Source organism: Callithrix jacchus, chromosome 5, assembly GCF_049354715.1.
Source record: "Callithrix jacchus isolate 240 chromosome 5, calJac240_pri, whole genome shotgun sequence".
Classification (NCBI taxonomy): domain Eukaryota; kingdom Metazoa; phylum Chordata; class Mammalia; order Primates; family Cebidae; genus Callithrix; species Callithrix jacchus.
In genome coordinates, this window is record NC_133506.1 from 14,545,840 (window position 1) to 14,563,005 (window position 17,166).

General features: G+C 37.7%; 1 pseudogene; it reads left to right on the top strand.

Annotated features, from left to right (window-relative positions):
- The first annotated feature begins 12,215 nt into the window (after positions 1-12,215).
- Positions 12,216-16,949, top strand: LOC144582797 (MORF4 family-associated protein 1-like; annotated as a pseudogene).
- Positions 16,950-17,166: the final 217 nt, after the last annotated feature.

The following is a 17,166-nucleotide window of genomic DNA, read 5'->3' on the forward strand; positions in this document are numbered from 1 at the left end:
CCATAAATACAATACAATACAATACAATATAATGAAATAAAGTAAACAAAAATGAAGCAGAATAAAAGTCTTCTTGTGATCTTCCAGTCACAACATACAGATCTTAAGTATCAGTCTTCTTCACCTATATGCATTGGTCCCATCCATCAATTTTATCATGGAGTTGGCTTAAAACTGAGGATACATCTTGTCTTTCACTACACATGATGGATTCCAGATGTTCAGATTAAATAATGGTGCTCCCCTGTAGACATAATGGACCATAGCAGCAATGTAACTAGGCAAAATGAGCAAACCAGGCCCTGCAAATGATCTTAATTATTTCAACTATGAGGGATAGAAAAGCACTGGGTAATACAACAGATAGTCCTTTGAAAGAGCAAAAAAAGCCCTGGTAATTTACATTTAAGTCAAACCTGCTCCCTGCAAAGTATAATGTGTGTGTAATAATTCAGGAAGAAATCTAGCACTATGCCATTTTCATAATTGGTATTCTATGTCAAGTCTCTAGCAGCAAGTAGCATATAAATCATAATGTTAATATTGGTCTGCTTTTCAATTTATTTAAATGATATTCTACAGTCAAAGATTTATTGCTAAAAATATGAATGTGCTTTTACATCGTTCAAGATGTATCTGTGCTTCCAGCATTTGAAAAAGCAGTTACAAATGTCAGAATTTAGGTAAGTCAGATTTTACAGCATGTGTACGCGTGCGCACGCACACACACACACACACACACACACAGAGGTATGGAAACAAGTCTATATCTTTATTTGTACTTTCCATGATTAAGAGAAAGTACAGATTATATTCTACTTGGTATAATATTACTTAAATACAATCTTCCAGGCCTGAGAAAATGAAGTCAAATTGAAATTCATGTCATGCTGGCCAAAAGGTGAGTTCTACCTCAGCAATCTTTTGTGGTTGTCTACTAAACCATAAATTACTCTGTCCGAATCATTGACACTCATCCACAAAGCACAGGTGGCAGTCTCCTTTCATACACACCAAAGAGAGCTAGATAAAAATAAATTATGCTGCCATTAAAAATATGCCAAAATAATATTTTTCCCATCTGCTAAGTCCAGCCCCTGTGGTAAGCGAACTAACAGGTTTCTATGCTCACACTTGATGAACAGACACCACAGCAATTAATTCACAGTATCACAACAGGAGTCAATTGGATTTCTCCCTTTTAAACATTTATCAAAGCCATAAACAATACACACCCTGTATAACATGCAGCCTGTGGGTCTTTAGATGTGGCTGCTCTAAAGCCCGTTTCTATCTAAATATTTACAACAAAGTTGGTCTGCTGAACAGAGCTATCAAGGGGGACTCTATGTCCCAGGTTCCATGCTGCCAAAGCCATGATCCACAGACTCCTCACAGCCTGGCTTGCCTCATTCTCCTGATACCCACACTACAAACAAGGACAATCCAAGGGCAAAGTCTATTTTTTGCATTCAACCAGTTAGTTAAAAATAAACTTTACAGTTTCCTTCCCAATAAAAAATATGTGCTGGGCAAATATAAATATATTAAGATGTTACTGTGAATGGCATTAGAAAATCCAAAAAGAGATGAGTCTTGGCACTGAAAAGCCATTAATTATCTTTAATCATATCTTAAGTGCCTAGAAGAATATTAAACCTTTATAGGAATTAGTTGGCTTGTGGTTTGAGAAGAAATTTGAATAAATAATTTAGAGAATAGGAAATTTAGCAAAGATAATACTCAAAAAAAGCCAGGAAAATGTTAGTAGTACATCCTTTCAAATTTCCAAGGGAGATATAACTCTACTATTTAATTTGCTCAAAACTCTGAGAAATAAATTAACTCCTAAAAGTATTTTTTAAAAGCCAGCATAACACTGAGTTTTCCTGACTTCTAAAGTGGAAAAATATCAAAATCAGGGCATTGGAGACAGTGGATAAAAACAAATACATTGATTCCTCTCTGTATTTATAGCTCTTCATTTTGAGTTGAGTCTCAGCAGGTAAATCTATATGCAGAGGGAAGAAAGAGCATACATGCACACAGCACGCCTATGGGCCATGACAAAAAGAGACACGAGTTCCTGCGCAAGTAAGTTGTGGTTGCTTTGGTAACCCATCTCAGGGAGGCCAGGCACTGGCAGAAAGGGGTTTCTATGTTTTGTCTCCCTTCTCTTGCCATCCCTTCCCTTCCCCTCTTTCCCTCTTTCATTTATTTCTTTTGCATTCTGCATCTCTCTTTTCCTTCCTCTTCTAAGCCTTTGCTGGGATGCTACTAAATAAGAAATTTATCCTATAAGAACAATTCCCAACTGTTCCCTTATGCCATGTCTTTTGAATGGGGTACTTCCTTGAGTGGAAGCTCAACCCAGGGGAATTGCTTTCAGCAGATCTTAATTGCCATTGTGTATACAGTCCCATACAATCGTGTGCATCCTTGAGACCCACTCAAATACCAAAATCCATGAATGCTCAAGTCCCTTTTCTAAAATGGGTAACATTTGCCTAAAAGTTACCCTTATCCTCCTGTATACTTCACATCATCTCTAGATTACTTCTAATACCTAGTACAAAGTAAATGCTATGTAACTAGTTGTTATACTGTATTGCTTATTATTTGTATTATTTTTAATTGTTGTTTTATTTTTTATTAATGTTTCTTCCTGAATATTTTTGATCTGCTGTTGGTTGAATCTGCAGACGCACAACTCAGGAATACAGAGGGCTGACTATATACCTTAAATCATATACATCAATCAATCAATCTCTCTCTCTCTCTCTCTCTCTCTCTCCACTTAAATCCAGTGTATTTTAGTTAATTCCTTGAATATCTATAGCAGATTTTCCAAAGATGGCTGCAATAACATCTGCAGTGCCACATATTCTTCTAGAGCCTTGCCTTTCCCCCATCAAGAGAAGATGTCTAATTATCCCCTTGAATCTGTGATTTGCTGCTAAGCAATAGAAAATGGCAGAAGCAACACTGAGTGACTTTTAATTCCAGATCATGAAAAGGTATTGCAGCTAGAATACTTGCTTTTGAAGACCACATAAGAATCCTGACCTCCCCAAGAGTGTTACTTGAGGATCTCTCAGTTTTAATTTGAAGTAACTAAAAAATAACCTTGGTAGTTTGTATTATCCAGCATATTTATAAAATGAATAACTATAAGTTCAATAACTATACTATGGATTTTTTAAGTATATAATTTACTTTAAAAATGTTTTATTTAGAATGTTATTCACACATTAATCTAATTTCCATCTTTTTGGCAAATACCTTTGAGAATCTTTAGAAAATTTTTTAATATCTGAGTTTCTTACCATATATATATGTATGTTTGTACATATATATTATATATTTATACATATATATTATATATGTGTATATTTACTTTTTAGCCAATTGTCTCAGTAGATGGTCTTGAACTCAGAAAAATAATTGCATTAACTTTTGAGTTTGTTATTTTATTAGCTATAAGCTGTGAAGTAATCTATGATTCAGTTTGCTGTTACTTCTCTGCCCTTGTAGGGTGATGATCTAGCTGATGACAATCTGGCAGATTTATGTCTAGGGAGAATCAGTCCCACCCTGTGTGGGTGTTGGCTTGAATGGCTCTAGTCCCTCTGGTGCAAAGAGGTCCGGTCACCTCAGCAAGCAAGGAGAACAAATTGGAGCCAGCTAACATCCGTCAGGAACTCCACCGCCAAAGGCATGATCTGGTGGGAAGAACTGAGTTCACTGTCAACTATACTAAATTGAAGGAAAAAATAATGTAAGTTAGGTCATCAACTTGGTCCTAATTGTAAGGAGAAAATTCTAGTGCTAAAAAAGCACTAGAATCTGTCCTTTAATTGTGGAGTCACATTAGCATATCTACGCTAATGTTAGTTACTGGCAAGGCTAGCATGCACATTGTTCTGATTTGGAATAATAGATGGGGTGAAAATTGCATTTAGCCATTGAAAACTTCGCTGGAGGCTTCCTAGAGAAAGTGATCAGAGCCAGAGGATCCAGAGTCTAACTCAGACCCTCAGTCATTTTACACTCTTGATTTATTCTTTTTCCAGTGGAAAGTAAGAGATTTTAAAAGACATTCTGAGTCCTGAGAAACATCTTCATTCGTCTGGAATGCATTTGAACATGCAAGGTACTAACCTACAACTAAACAGATATTTTTTAGATTGGAGTCTTAATTATCCTTAAGCTAACAAATTCGTGGGCGGAAAAAGCAAGGTACTTCTTTGTACAGCTAACATCTCTTGCAAAACAATGCTTTCTTGAGTTCAATGCAAATCCATTAAAAACATAGACATTAAAGTTCCCCTTACATACACATGTGGTCATATGGGAGAGGTGTTGATGTATATTTAGCCTTTTATCAAAGATCTTGATACTAGAAAAAGAAGTATGTATCTGAGAAAATTAAAATTGATGTTGTAGTCACATTTTCAAACAAGTGTGATGTATAGTGTGAACATGACAATATGTTTGGTATTTCTTTCTACAGTTGGATTTGCCTTGAGTTCAGAAAGGTGTTAGCTAATGGGCCAATGGTGTTTGATAAGTTATGGCTTAGGATGTGATAATGCTTAGGCTTGAGAATTCTTATAGAGCTTCTGAAATGCTATACTTTGTAATTTGGAAGAGTTAAAATTTTATTTTAATATAAATAAAAACCATGTGTATATATGTCTCTTTATCTAATATACCTATTAATATCTAGATATCTCATTAGAGGGCAAGACATCCATCCTCAAGTTAATGAAGGGAAGGCCTAGGGAATTGGCTAAGGTGAGGAGTCCTTCTCCTGCAGGCAGGAGTATATTTGCAAAGACAGGCCAGGTCTGAGTCACAATTTTTGGGTTGGTGGCAGCCTGATGAAGTCAATCCAGCTTCATGTTCTCCTGACTAAAGTAAGATCTCGGTCAGAGTCCAGGCCCTGCCTCTTTGGTGAGAACAGGCATGGGCAGGCCAAGTAGTGTGAGTGGAGGCCTAATTTAAGCTCAAATCCTCTATTGTTTAATAAAAGAATGAGCACATTTTTATCTTAGAGTTGGTTTGAAAAATGGAAGTAACCAATTTTCTTGCCATACATGCAATGAAAACCATTTCTGAAGTTTCTGTGAACCTTGGGGCTCTCTGTATTTTTTCTTTTTTGAGACTGAGTCTTGTTCTGTTGCCAGGAGTGCAGTGGTGCAATCTCAGCTCACTGCAGCCTCCGCCTCCTGGGTTCAAGCAATTCTCCTGCCTCAACCTCCTGAGTAGCTGGGATTACAGGCACGCGTTACCATGCCCAGCTAATTTTTATATTTTTAGTAGAGACGGGGTTTCACCATGTTGGCCAGGATGGTCTCGATCTCCTGACCTTGTGATCCGCCCACCTCGGCCTCCCAAAGTGCTGGGATTACAGGCGTGAGCCACCGCGCCCAGCAGGGGCTCTTTTTAATTTGTGCAGCAACCGCTGGATTTGCTGCTTTTGGCTGGAGGGTTGGAAGATTTTGGAAACTTTGTAGTGGTTCACCTAAGCCAGTGCTTTTCAAAGATGTATGTGCACATAAATGCTTGAGGATTTTGTTGAAGTTTCTGATTCAGTTGGTGTGGATTGGATCCCATAAATTTTCATTTCTCCCAGGTGAAGCTGATGCTGCTGATCTGAAGATCACCCTATGAGCAGCAAGGACACCAGTAGTTCCGGCTGCATATTTTAATCACATTGGTAGGGCTGCCAGATTTGGCATAATCACATTGGTAGGGTTGCCAGATTTTGGCATTATTTGTTGCTCATCTGAAGCAACACATAATTTTTTAAATATAAGTATGCCCAATGCAAATATGTAAGGTATATTTGGAATAAAAATTTTTTTTATCTGCCTGAAGTTCAAAGACATTGGCATCCTCTATTTTACCTGGAAGCCCTACATGAGGAATATGTTAAAATAGCAAAATCTTGAATTACTGCCCAAGATATTCTAATTTAATTGGTCTGGGTTGCAGCCTAAGCATAAGTACTTTGCAAAATAGCCCAAGAAATTCCAATGTGCATTTGAGAGCCACTGATCAGAACTCAACCTGTATTAAGCAGGTGAGGAGACTGAAGTTCAAGGTGTCATAGAAGATAGCCAGTGGTAAAATGGGGATGAAAAGTTAGGATTTTCAGGCACTCTTTGCCCTCTACTCCCTCCATCTTGAGTGTTAAACAGTTGAAAACATGTTCCTCCTTTTGAAGCTTAAGGGGTAGCCTCCTTTGAGAACTGTATTTGCTCTTAGGTCCCTGAAGTTGGGGGTCATCTCCCCCAATGTGGGTCACTCCCTTAAGTCCTGTAGTTCTCACCCTAGAAAGCATTAGAGATCTGCCTTTTATGAATCTTAATTCATGAATGCTTTAAAGTTAATTTATCCTAATTGCTAACCCCACATCTGGGAGCTTTAAAAAACACTAATGTCTGGACACCACCCCCAGAGATTCTGATATAATTGGTCTGTGGTGCAGCATAAGCATTGGAATCTTTGGAAAGCTCCATGAGCGATTCTAATGTTCAGGCAGAGATGAACAGTACTGCTTTCTCAGACCCTTAAATGCAGTGGACCTGGGGCCTGTGACTCTAAAGTTGTCTGTAAGCGGCGGGTCCAGCTGAGCCCATCGCAGATGTGTGTAAATCAGCAACTTCAAAGGCTGGAAACGCTGAGCTTGACTGCAGGGTAAACCTGGAATGCCTCATATGTTATTCTTTCAAGACTTGTCAAAGCATTTGAATCAGTTCTAATTAAAAAACACATAGTTTCCTTAGATTCCAGAATCTTAAAATACCTATATGAGCCTTGTATGTATTTCCACTGGTTCTAGCATATCCTGTTTATCTGACGAAATGAAGAGTAAATAGTTATTTGAAAAAATAATAATAATAAAAAGAGACGTAGGAGATGGGGAGGTGGGGAGAAAGCGAGCATTTGCTTATTCTGAGCTTTCTAACGAGCAGTTTCAAGGTGCTAGGAAACCCCTGCTAACCCTCACTCTTTCCAAGTGATCTTATGCCTTCTCTCATTCATCTGAAGAAAGTAGAGAAAGTTCCTGCTTTAGAAACAACTGTATATCAGGCCTTTCCTGAAGAAGAGAAATTTTTTAGGAAAAGTATTTTGGCAGGAACTACAGTAAACAGTCAGACCATCTGTTTTCTTCCAGCTTTCTCCTTCAAGAATTGAAATGCAATCAGAGCATCCATGAATGAATCACACTATTTAAGATAGACATGTGTGTGTGGGGGGGCGGGGGTCTTCTGAAGTCTCAAAATTGTGGACTTCTAAAGGTGGTAATTGGAGTGCTTATTAATTAGCCTGGCCACATTATATGAAACTATCCTATTATATCTCTATAGGCTTGGTGAATTTAATTAGATTTAAATAACTAGGTCACACAATCAGAGGCACACCAACTTGTCCAGTTCATATTTTTCAATTCCCAATCCAAATGTTCTTCATAATTAAGACAGGTACATACTGATTGTTTTGTTGTATGCTTCTGGTTTTTATATGCAAATCAAATAGACTTTGGTTTACCCCCTTTCAAGTCAACTGAAAGAAGACTCATCTAGACAGATGGAAAGATTTATTGACTTGGTACAAAGCAAGCCCAATCCCCCCATCCAGTTCAACCAACCTGCAAGTTTGTAGATTCACCCTGTAAATATGGAAAGCACAGTGATTCCAGTTTATCCAAGAGTATTGTAATTTTCAACAAATTTAAATATGGTACATTATTTAATCTAGAAGGAAAAGTGCAAAGGAAAGACGACCATCTTTATTGGAAGGGGTCTTTCTTTATAAATTACCGTTTGTCAGAGAGCTTTATTGAGATAAAGCTTAATTTGTGGTTTGATCCCTTTTTATTTTCCTTTCATCTCGTCTAATCCTCAAACATTTATTTGCCTCAGGGAAGCTCTATATGACAGGATTAAAGTGAACATTATTTTTAGACTACCTGGCTTTCAAACCTGTTTTCCGGAAGCCTTGAAATCAGGGAAGGACAGAAGAAGACTCTACCAGAAGGTGTTCTGGATATAGAGTGACTAGCAAAGAAGCTAAGACCAAAGAAAATTTTGCTTTGTGTTATACTTGAGAGGACAGAACCCAAGCATGAATTATGTCCCCAAGAATTTGAAAAATCCCGAGTTTGGGGCAGAACAGCACTCAGAGTTTGAAGATGCCAGTTTCAAGAGATTTTCAGGCTTGAGCAAGGAACAGTGTTGCAATATTTTGCAAAGAAAAATACAAGACACCCAATTAAATTTGAATTTCATGTTAATGTTGAATTGCTTTTTAGCAGTAAGTATGCTCCATGCACTATTTGTGACTAAATATTTATAATTAAAGCACTATTTATTTGTACTAAAAATTATTCATTATTTATATAAAATTCACAATTAGCGGGTATCTTAGTCTGCGCTAGTATGACAAAATATCACAGACTGGGTAATTTACAAACAATAGAAATTTATTTCTCATAATTCTAGAGTCTGGAAAGTCCAAGATCAAGCAGCAGTTGGGTTGGCATCATGATGGCTTGTTTCTGCTTCCAGATGGTGCTTTATTGCTGCATCCTCTGGAGTAGAAGAAGACTGTGTTCTCACATGGCTGAAGGGGCAGAAGGGCAAGAAAACATTTCCTTCTACCTCAAGCACCTTTAGAAGTGTGTTAATCCCATTCATCGGGGTAGAGCCCTCATGGCTTAATCACCAGCCAAAGGTCACACCTCTCAAAGTCGTTGCAATGTGGATTAAGTTTCAATATAGATGTTTGAGGGGACACCATCATTTTACCACAGCAGCAGGTTCCTTTTATTTTATCTGGCAACTATAAGAAGATGAATTTCATTATTGATTATGATGGACTGGCAGAGACATGTGCTAGCTTTCTTATTTCAGATAGCAAAGACGACTTTGGGACTACTGGGCCACATTAGGCTAGAGGAATGGCCTCATTCTATAATGGCTAAGACACATTTTCCACCAACTGGACAAAAGGAAAACTCAAAAAAGATTTCATTGATGTAAAAAATAAATTTGAGGCTGGGCACAGTGGCTCACGCCTATAATCCCAGCACTTTGGGAGGCCAAGGCGAGTGGGTCACAACGTCAAGAGATTGACACCATCCTGGTCAACATGGTGAAACCCCATCTCTACTAAAATACAACAATTGGCTGGGCATGGTGGCACGCGCCTGTGGTCCTAGCTGCTTGGGAGGCTGAGGCAGGAGAATCGCTTGAACCCAGTGGGCGGAGATTGTGCCACTGCACTCCAGCCTGGGTAACAAGAGTGAAACTCAGTCTCAAAAAAAAAAAAAAAGTTAAAAATAAATAAATAAATTTGATATTTCTTGTGTATCAAATCTTTGATTGCAGATGAATACTCACTATACTCTGAATCCCTGTCTATTTTAGACCTGTTTCCCAAGATATCTTGGGTAAGGCATTTGATCCCTTTCTTGTAGACAGATAAAAACTTGGAAGAAGAGAATCCTTAAGATTTGCTGTGTTTTTCCTTCAACAAGACAAAATGTCATTTATCATACTATAAAAAGAGAGTGGGAGACTCCTGGGAACCATGTTTCTAAGTTACATAAAGCCTGCTGTCATCAGAACCCTGTAGGTTTTTTAATTTTCTTATATTTTTTATTTTTTCATTTTAAATTATTATGGCTATATAATAGTACCTTTATATGGGACACCTGTGAAATATTGATAAACGCATACAATGTGTAATGATCAAATCAGGGTAATTGGGATATCCATTAACTCAAGTATGTATTATTTCTTTGTGTTAAGAACATCTCAATTCCGCCCTTCTAGTTATTTTGAAAGATACAATAAGTTAACTATAGTCACCCTAATGTACTACCGAATATTAGATATTATTTTGTCTATCTAACTCTTTTTTGTACCCATTTACCAACCCATTTTTATTCAACCCCCACTTCCCACTACCCTTCCCAGCCTCTGGTATCCATCACTTTATTCTCTACCTCCATGATATTATTTTTTTAGCTTGCATATATGAGTAAAAATGTACAATATTTGTCTTTCTGTGTCTAGCTTATTTCACTGAATACCCTCCAGTTCCCATCCATGTTGTTGTGAATGGCAGGATCTCATTTTTATTTTTTTATTATTATTTTTGAGATAGAGTCTCCCTCTGTCACCCAGGCTGGATTGCAATGGTGCAATCTCAGCTCACTGCAGCCTCCGCCTCCAGAGTTCAAGTGATTCTCCTGCCTCAGGCTCCTGAGTAGCTGGGACTACAGGTGCATGCCACCATGCTTGACTAACTTTTTGTATTTTCAGTAGAGAGGAGGTTTCATTGTATAGCCAGGATGGTCTCAATCTCCTGACGTCGTGTTTCGCCTGCCTTGGCCTCCCAAAGTGCTGGGATTATAGGCATGAGCCACCATGCCCAGCCAATCTCATTCTATTTTATGGTTGAATAGTATTCTATTGTGTTTATGTACCACATTTTATTTATCTATTCATCCAGTGATGGAACTTAGGTTGATTCTATATTTTGAAACCACAAATTGGTTTTGATGGAAACCAATGTTTCTGGTCAATGGGAGAAAAAAGGTAGGTTTTGCTCTGTAAACTGAATTATGTCTCATCATTACAGCAAATGCATTAAAATCAGAATTGCCATCTTTTCAGGAAAACATGAACACTAAGTTTCTCTACATGATTTTGTCTTTCCACATATGTCTTTCCTTACAGAGAAAGCAACCTAATATAAGATGGTCATAGATGTGGCCCACTGAACTTACCACGGCTCACATTCCCACCTGTGAGCAGCAAGGGAGCAATAACGTTATAGATGAGCCACTTGTTTTTGGAATGGAGCACAGCTGCTGTCTAATGGCCCGGAGGAACCACAGCCTGAGACCAGAAGTGAAGGAGAATGCTTGCCTAACTCAATCTGAAGGTGAAATCGAAGCAAGCAGATTCTAGTGTTCCAAGAATCAGGACTGCCAGTCATGAGGATTAACATCCCTTCTCTCAATGACACTATGCCAAGAGTTTTTGTTTTGTTTTGCTATTTTTTAAATGAGCAACAGCCTTCAGATCCTGAGTTTAAAGGCCTGATGCAGGCCTGAGTCACTGGCACCCCTCTGTAACTCCTCTCTGCTGCAGGTGTGCTGTCGGGCTCCTCTGGGCCCAGCCAAACCCCCTCCCCTTCCTCCTCACTCCCCTCTCTCCACCTGACAATTGTAAAATTTAAGGAGCAGATCCTCTCAGGGTGGTATAGCTTCAGGCATATGAATTCTTTCCGGGGCTCTTTGAGCTTGGAAGCAGTTTAAAGGTAAGAAGGTTTGAAGAGTGAATGAGTTCCCAAGAATAAACATGTTTCAAAGGAACCTGAATGAGGGACTTTGTTTATGCGGGTTTTATATGACGTTTGCTTACTTAATGTAGTAACTCCTTGAACATATTGCCCTGTATGATATAATTTATTTACATAATTCTGGATTGGAAAGTCATGAGCAAACCCAAGGAGAACTTCTAGAAAAAAGAAAACTTGTTTTTATAAGGATTTTAAAATTAAATAGATATATATGTGTATACCTAGGTATAGCTATGTGGATGTATAAAAATCCACAGATATAGAGATTATATACCTGTGTAGATAATAGAGAGAATTAGATTAGATATAAATATTTTAAAAAGAGGGCAAAAATAAATGTAGATCAAAATCGAATTTGTAGCCTGTTTTAATTTATGCCAAATTATTTCCTACAGAACATAAAAGAATATGGTGCTTTTAAATTATTATGATCCAAGTTTTGCTTTTCTAAGCATTTCAGTTTTTGCCACATTGATCTGTTACAAAACTAGGAAAGTTCTTTAAAGCACTGAACTGTTCAAAACTCTCATGACAGAATTATGATAAAATATTTTAAAAAGCAGTTTACCTTTAGTGTCTCCTGTAAAGAGGAGAAAAGAATTTCTCCCACAGTGTACCTAGGTAAAGGAAAGTAAAAAGAGTCTTTCTAGAAGTGTAAGTGTGCTCGCTTTTTTTTTTTAAAAAAAATTATGTCCCGCAAAAGAGATTATAAGCTGCTTTATTTTATTTTCCCTATCTTCATCTATTGTAAGTTTTTTTTTTTTCTAGTCTATATCTTAGACTTCAGAAATTTAGGTAGTAGAACTGGGGATAAAGAAAATACAGAGAAGATGGGAATGTAAGTCAGATAAGCTTTTCAATTACAAATTACCGTGAACCACACAGGTACCTAAAACACCAAGACCACAGGACAGCAAGACTGATGATTTTAGTTGTCTAGGAAAAGCACTGTCAGTCATTTTCCTGAAGTAACTTACATTGTTCGAAATAAAGCTAGACGGTTCAGGATAGATTGTCGCTATCCAGGTTCATTCTATTTTTTAAAAATATCACTTTATTACTATTTTATAACAAACATACTACTTAGATAACAAACATACATAGATAACAGGGATGTAAGGCTAATTGCCATTTGAAAGGGATTCTATTTTGGATGCTGAAATTCTTTCTTGTTGAGAAAGAGAAGAGATACTGAGAACCTGGTGGTGGAGGTGCTGTGGGTGCTTTGGTCCATATTCCATAGGGATCAGTAAGGAATATAGAAAATACAATCCAAGAAAGGAAGTGACTTTCAGATTTATTCATGGGGCATGTTAGAGAAGCTTAGCTCAGAAAAAGGTCATGTTTATTTTCTCCATATATAAATTTGGCCTCCTCACACTCCAAATCTAACTGATTTAAGCTACACCCAGATCCCAGGGCAATTGTTTAACCATTTGAGAGATTTTCCTGTTCATTGGACATAGAAAAGAAGCTTTGATGAGAAACCTAGAAATTATCTGCTCCAGATTTGAAGTCAATAAAACATCTTATAGGGAATTATTCTTTGTTAAATTTTACAGAGACAGCATTAACAAGCCACGTTAGAAGCCTCTAAAGTTACTAAAGGTTATCTACTGGGAATCTCTGTCTAGGTTTGGATAATCCATTGGTAGCCCTTTGGTTCAACAACTTTTTACAGTTTCATTTTCATGGTAGAATTCTTACCTAGTTTCTATCTACAGTCAACATATCATAAATAACTAATTGGTAACATTTATGGTATTGACAGAATAACAGAAAAAAATTTAATAAAAACATTCATTTTGTGAAGTTTCTTCTTACATAAGTCCAACCTCCTAGCATTTTAATAAAATCATAATTGTATTTACTAGAAATTCTCTATTGGATATCATTTGGGGGAGTGGGGTGGAGGAAGCAGTCAGAGAGTGAAAAGAACTAGACTTACCAGATGAGGCTATGGCCTTATTTCTAAATTCATTAAAGAGTGGATTCATGTTATAGCTTATAAATAGTTAAGTTTGTGGCTATTCTAGAGTGGCCCAAAATGAATAACACACACTCTCTGCTATTCATGAGTATCAAGAGTATCAAGGGGAAAATTCAAAGAGAGTTGAGAAATATTGAGGAAAAGAAACACCAGAGTTTCACAGGGCTAAGAGAATTGTAGAAAAAGATAAGCTGGAGAATTTTTCGTAAGTCCTCTGTTCAGCAATAAAAGGTAGATCCTCAATCCTATAAGGGACATGTACTTTTAAATTACATTTGACTAGTATTCTGTGTTTCTATAAATGAGACCCTAAGAAGCAGCTGAGCCATTTGGCATGCCCTAATTTATTTCGGTTACATGGCCATGTTTTATAGGCCCACATGAAATTATGAGTTCTATAAAAATAAGAATTATATTAATCCTTTCTGAATCTTCATATCTTTTGATTTATGTTCAATAAATGATTGCAGATTTATTTGTAAGCTTGTTGCTTTTCAGAAACAGTGCTACTATTAACCCTCAGAATATTACAATAGTAATAGCAACATTTGTAAAGAATACTTTGTAGTTTAGAAAATGCTTTCCCAATTATCTTTGTAGTACATCACTTTATTTCTACCCTGTGATATATGGGAAAATGTGCAAATATTATTTATGACCAGAAATAAAACAGTCTACTGGTAAACATGAACTCCCACTAACCTCCAGCTTGCTTTTTAATCCAAATATTATTATACTTGGATGAGTAGTGGTCTTTCTTCTGCCTAATTTTACAATAATCTCTTCAATCTCTGGCTCCATCTGGTGGAATATTGTGAGGTCATGGCCATGGGCATCGCTCTTCCTAAATCTACTTTATGGGACTAGTATAGTGTCTTTATGATTCTCCAAGGAAATAGAGGTAAGTCTTTCAAAATCTGAAGATTGGATTATCTATTAGGCCAATAAATTTTCTCTTGCTAATGTGACTGCTTCTTAGAATAGAATGTCTATTTTATTGAAACACCTTTTCCCACTAGGTTTAAAGAAGAAAAATCACATAGGTTACAAAAAAACTCTACCCTGCCAAAAATAGCTTATATTTTTTTCCCACACATTTTACACCTCACTTGCCACATAAATGTCTCCTATGAAGTAGAGCAGGCTGAGGATGCTATTGTGGAAAAAAAACTGAAACTTACACTAGTTAAATTTCCCAAAGGGGGAAACATTAAAGAGGCAAAGACAAGACCAAAAGTCAAATGCTTTGATCCTACATGCATTAATTATAGCATGTAGATTTCATTGTTTAAAACAAACAAGCATTTTTGTTGGCCGCTGCACTGTGCGCATCCACGGGGATTATTCCCACTAGAGTTCTGAAGCGAAAGGCTTACAATTAAAAGGAAGAAAAAATTTAAAGATAACTCGGGAATTCTATTGACAAAGCTTGTAGGTCTCTTAGACTCCAGCAGTTAACTGTTGCTCCACCATACGGGGGTGGTTCCGGTAAGAAGAAAGTCACTACAGTGGTCCCGAAGAAGCGGCAGGTGGAAACGCGGCCTCCGGACATCCAAGAGGTGGAAGCGCCGGCGGAAGTGGAGGTGCTGGAGCCAGAGGAGGATTTCGAGCAGTTCCTCCTACAGCTCCGGTTCAAAAACACAGCGAAGTAACAAAAATAAACACGACGAAAACAACTTTTGATTTAGCCACATTTCTCTTATGAGAGTATTTTCCGACAAAAGGTATCTTTCCAGAACCAAACACATTTGATGATCTCAACCATATCAAGGTCATCAGTCCTGCTGCTGGTCATCCAGGAGATGCGCGCGGACTTCGCGTCTCGTATCGCGAGAACTGGCAGTGACCTTGCAGACCAGGAGCAAGCTGTGAGGGATGGACAATATGCTTATCCAGATGAAAACGCAGGTGGAGGCCTCGGAGGGGAGTGTCCTCAACCACGTACAGCACCCAAGTGGCAAGGCCGACTAGAGAGTGTCGGAGTTGTGCGAGAAGGCCAAAGAGATCCTGAAGATGGCAGAAATGCGGGGTGAGCTCGTCTGGCGAACACAGAGAAGCTAGTCTTCCTGAAGGAGGAGATAAGAGGTAAGGTTGGAAACTAGCTTGGATGGAACTCAGTAGTCGCCCAAAGCATGGTTAAACCGCGCCCTGTAAAAAGTTATATTCTAGGCCTGCATCCCCCATTTTATTGCATCAAAAATTGAGCGTTGGGAACAAAGTTGGGGTCGAGGAAAGAGTGCGTGCTGATTTCGATAGGTGTTAGTATACTGGCATTTTTTTTTTTCCTGCGTCTCCCTCCCACACTGGTAATTAGAGGAAAAATAAAAGTAACGTCGGGTTTGTTTTTGTGAGGCATCAAAGTTAATTCTCACAGGGCATTCGCCAGAAGTAGACCTGTCTAGGCACTAAGGGAGTTTGGGGAAAGCCAAGGAAAACCTAGGCCATAGAGCAAAATGGAACACAGGGCGAGAAGACAGGGAAAGAGAAAGAATAAAGCCAGAGGCCATTACCTTAAATTTCCATATTGTTCTATGAGGCAGGTATGTCAGAGGACCATGTCTCAAAGAAATGGCGTTCTTCTGGGTGATTAACGTTTATTTTTAACACCAGGATATGAAACTTTGAGAGTCAATGCCTTGTAAATTTCTCGCAGCTGTGCTTTAGGTTCACAGCTGAGGATTGTAGTCAACCGGTAAGGATGAACTGACACCTTGAGGAAACTGAAACAGCTTGTCATTTTCTGTTTTGTTTTTGTATGGTTTTTACCCCCATGTTACAGTCTCCCTTATGGTCAGTGATTGATGACCTCGATATGGGTTTAGACCATCAAATATGTTTGGTTCTGGAAAGATGACTTTTGTAGGAGAAATACTTTAATAAGAGAAGTGGGGCTTAATCAAAAGTTGTTTTCATCATCACGTTTATTCTTGTTACTTTGCTGAGGTTTTGAAATGTTGGGCATGGAGGGTTTTTTGCTGTTGACTTTGTGACCTGATTGTTTTTTGGTACATGTTAAGACTTGGGATCAGATTCTTCCAACTTTAGAGGTGCAGTGGAAGGCACTAGGCAACACCTTGTGAAGAATGTATTAATGAGACTGCTTCGCATAAAGCTGGGAAAAACAAGAAAACAGTTGGAGATGGAAGATGGTTTTGTATACATTTTGGAACTTTAGTTCCTCTGTGAGAAGAAAGGGGAGAGCTATGTTTTGCCGCACATTGTCTGATACATATTGTGTAACCTATCAGATGAGTTGATTTAGACAACTGACCTTGGAATGACAAGGCAGTTTGAAAAGGGACTGTTGTAGAACCCTCACATGCTGCAGGGGCTTCAGAGAATGACATTGAAGAGACAATCTACAAAGAGTCTTGAGAGGCTGGAATAAAGAAAAGTCATTATCAGGGCCTGAAAAGTCTCTTCCAGTTCATCAGGGTAGTAGACCTGTCAGATTGGAGGTCAAAGTTAAGCATATATTAAGTGTTAATTTGCCTTGAAAAACAAAGACCTAAAAATCCTTTTTTAAGAAATAAATTTTTCATTCACATGAAAAGGAAAAGCAAAAAAAAAAAAAAAAAACACCTCATTTTAGTATATTTCATAATATACATTTTACATATTTTTCAAATGTCTTAAATATACACAATAGAAAAATAAATGAGAAAAATTTTCTTATCTACAAGAGTAAAATACATTGAAATGAAAGTGATATTAAATCAATTTTGATTAAATATCCTATTTTTGAAAAAACTTAAAAAGCAATATAAACTTGAGTTCATTTTTAGATACCT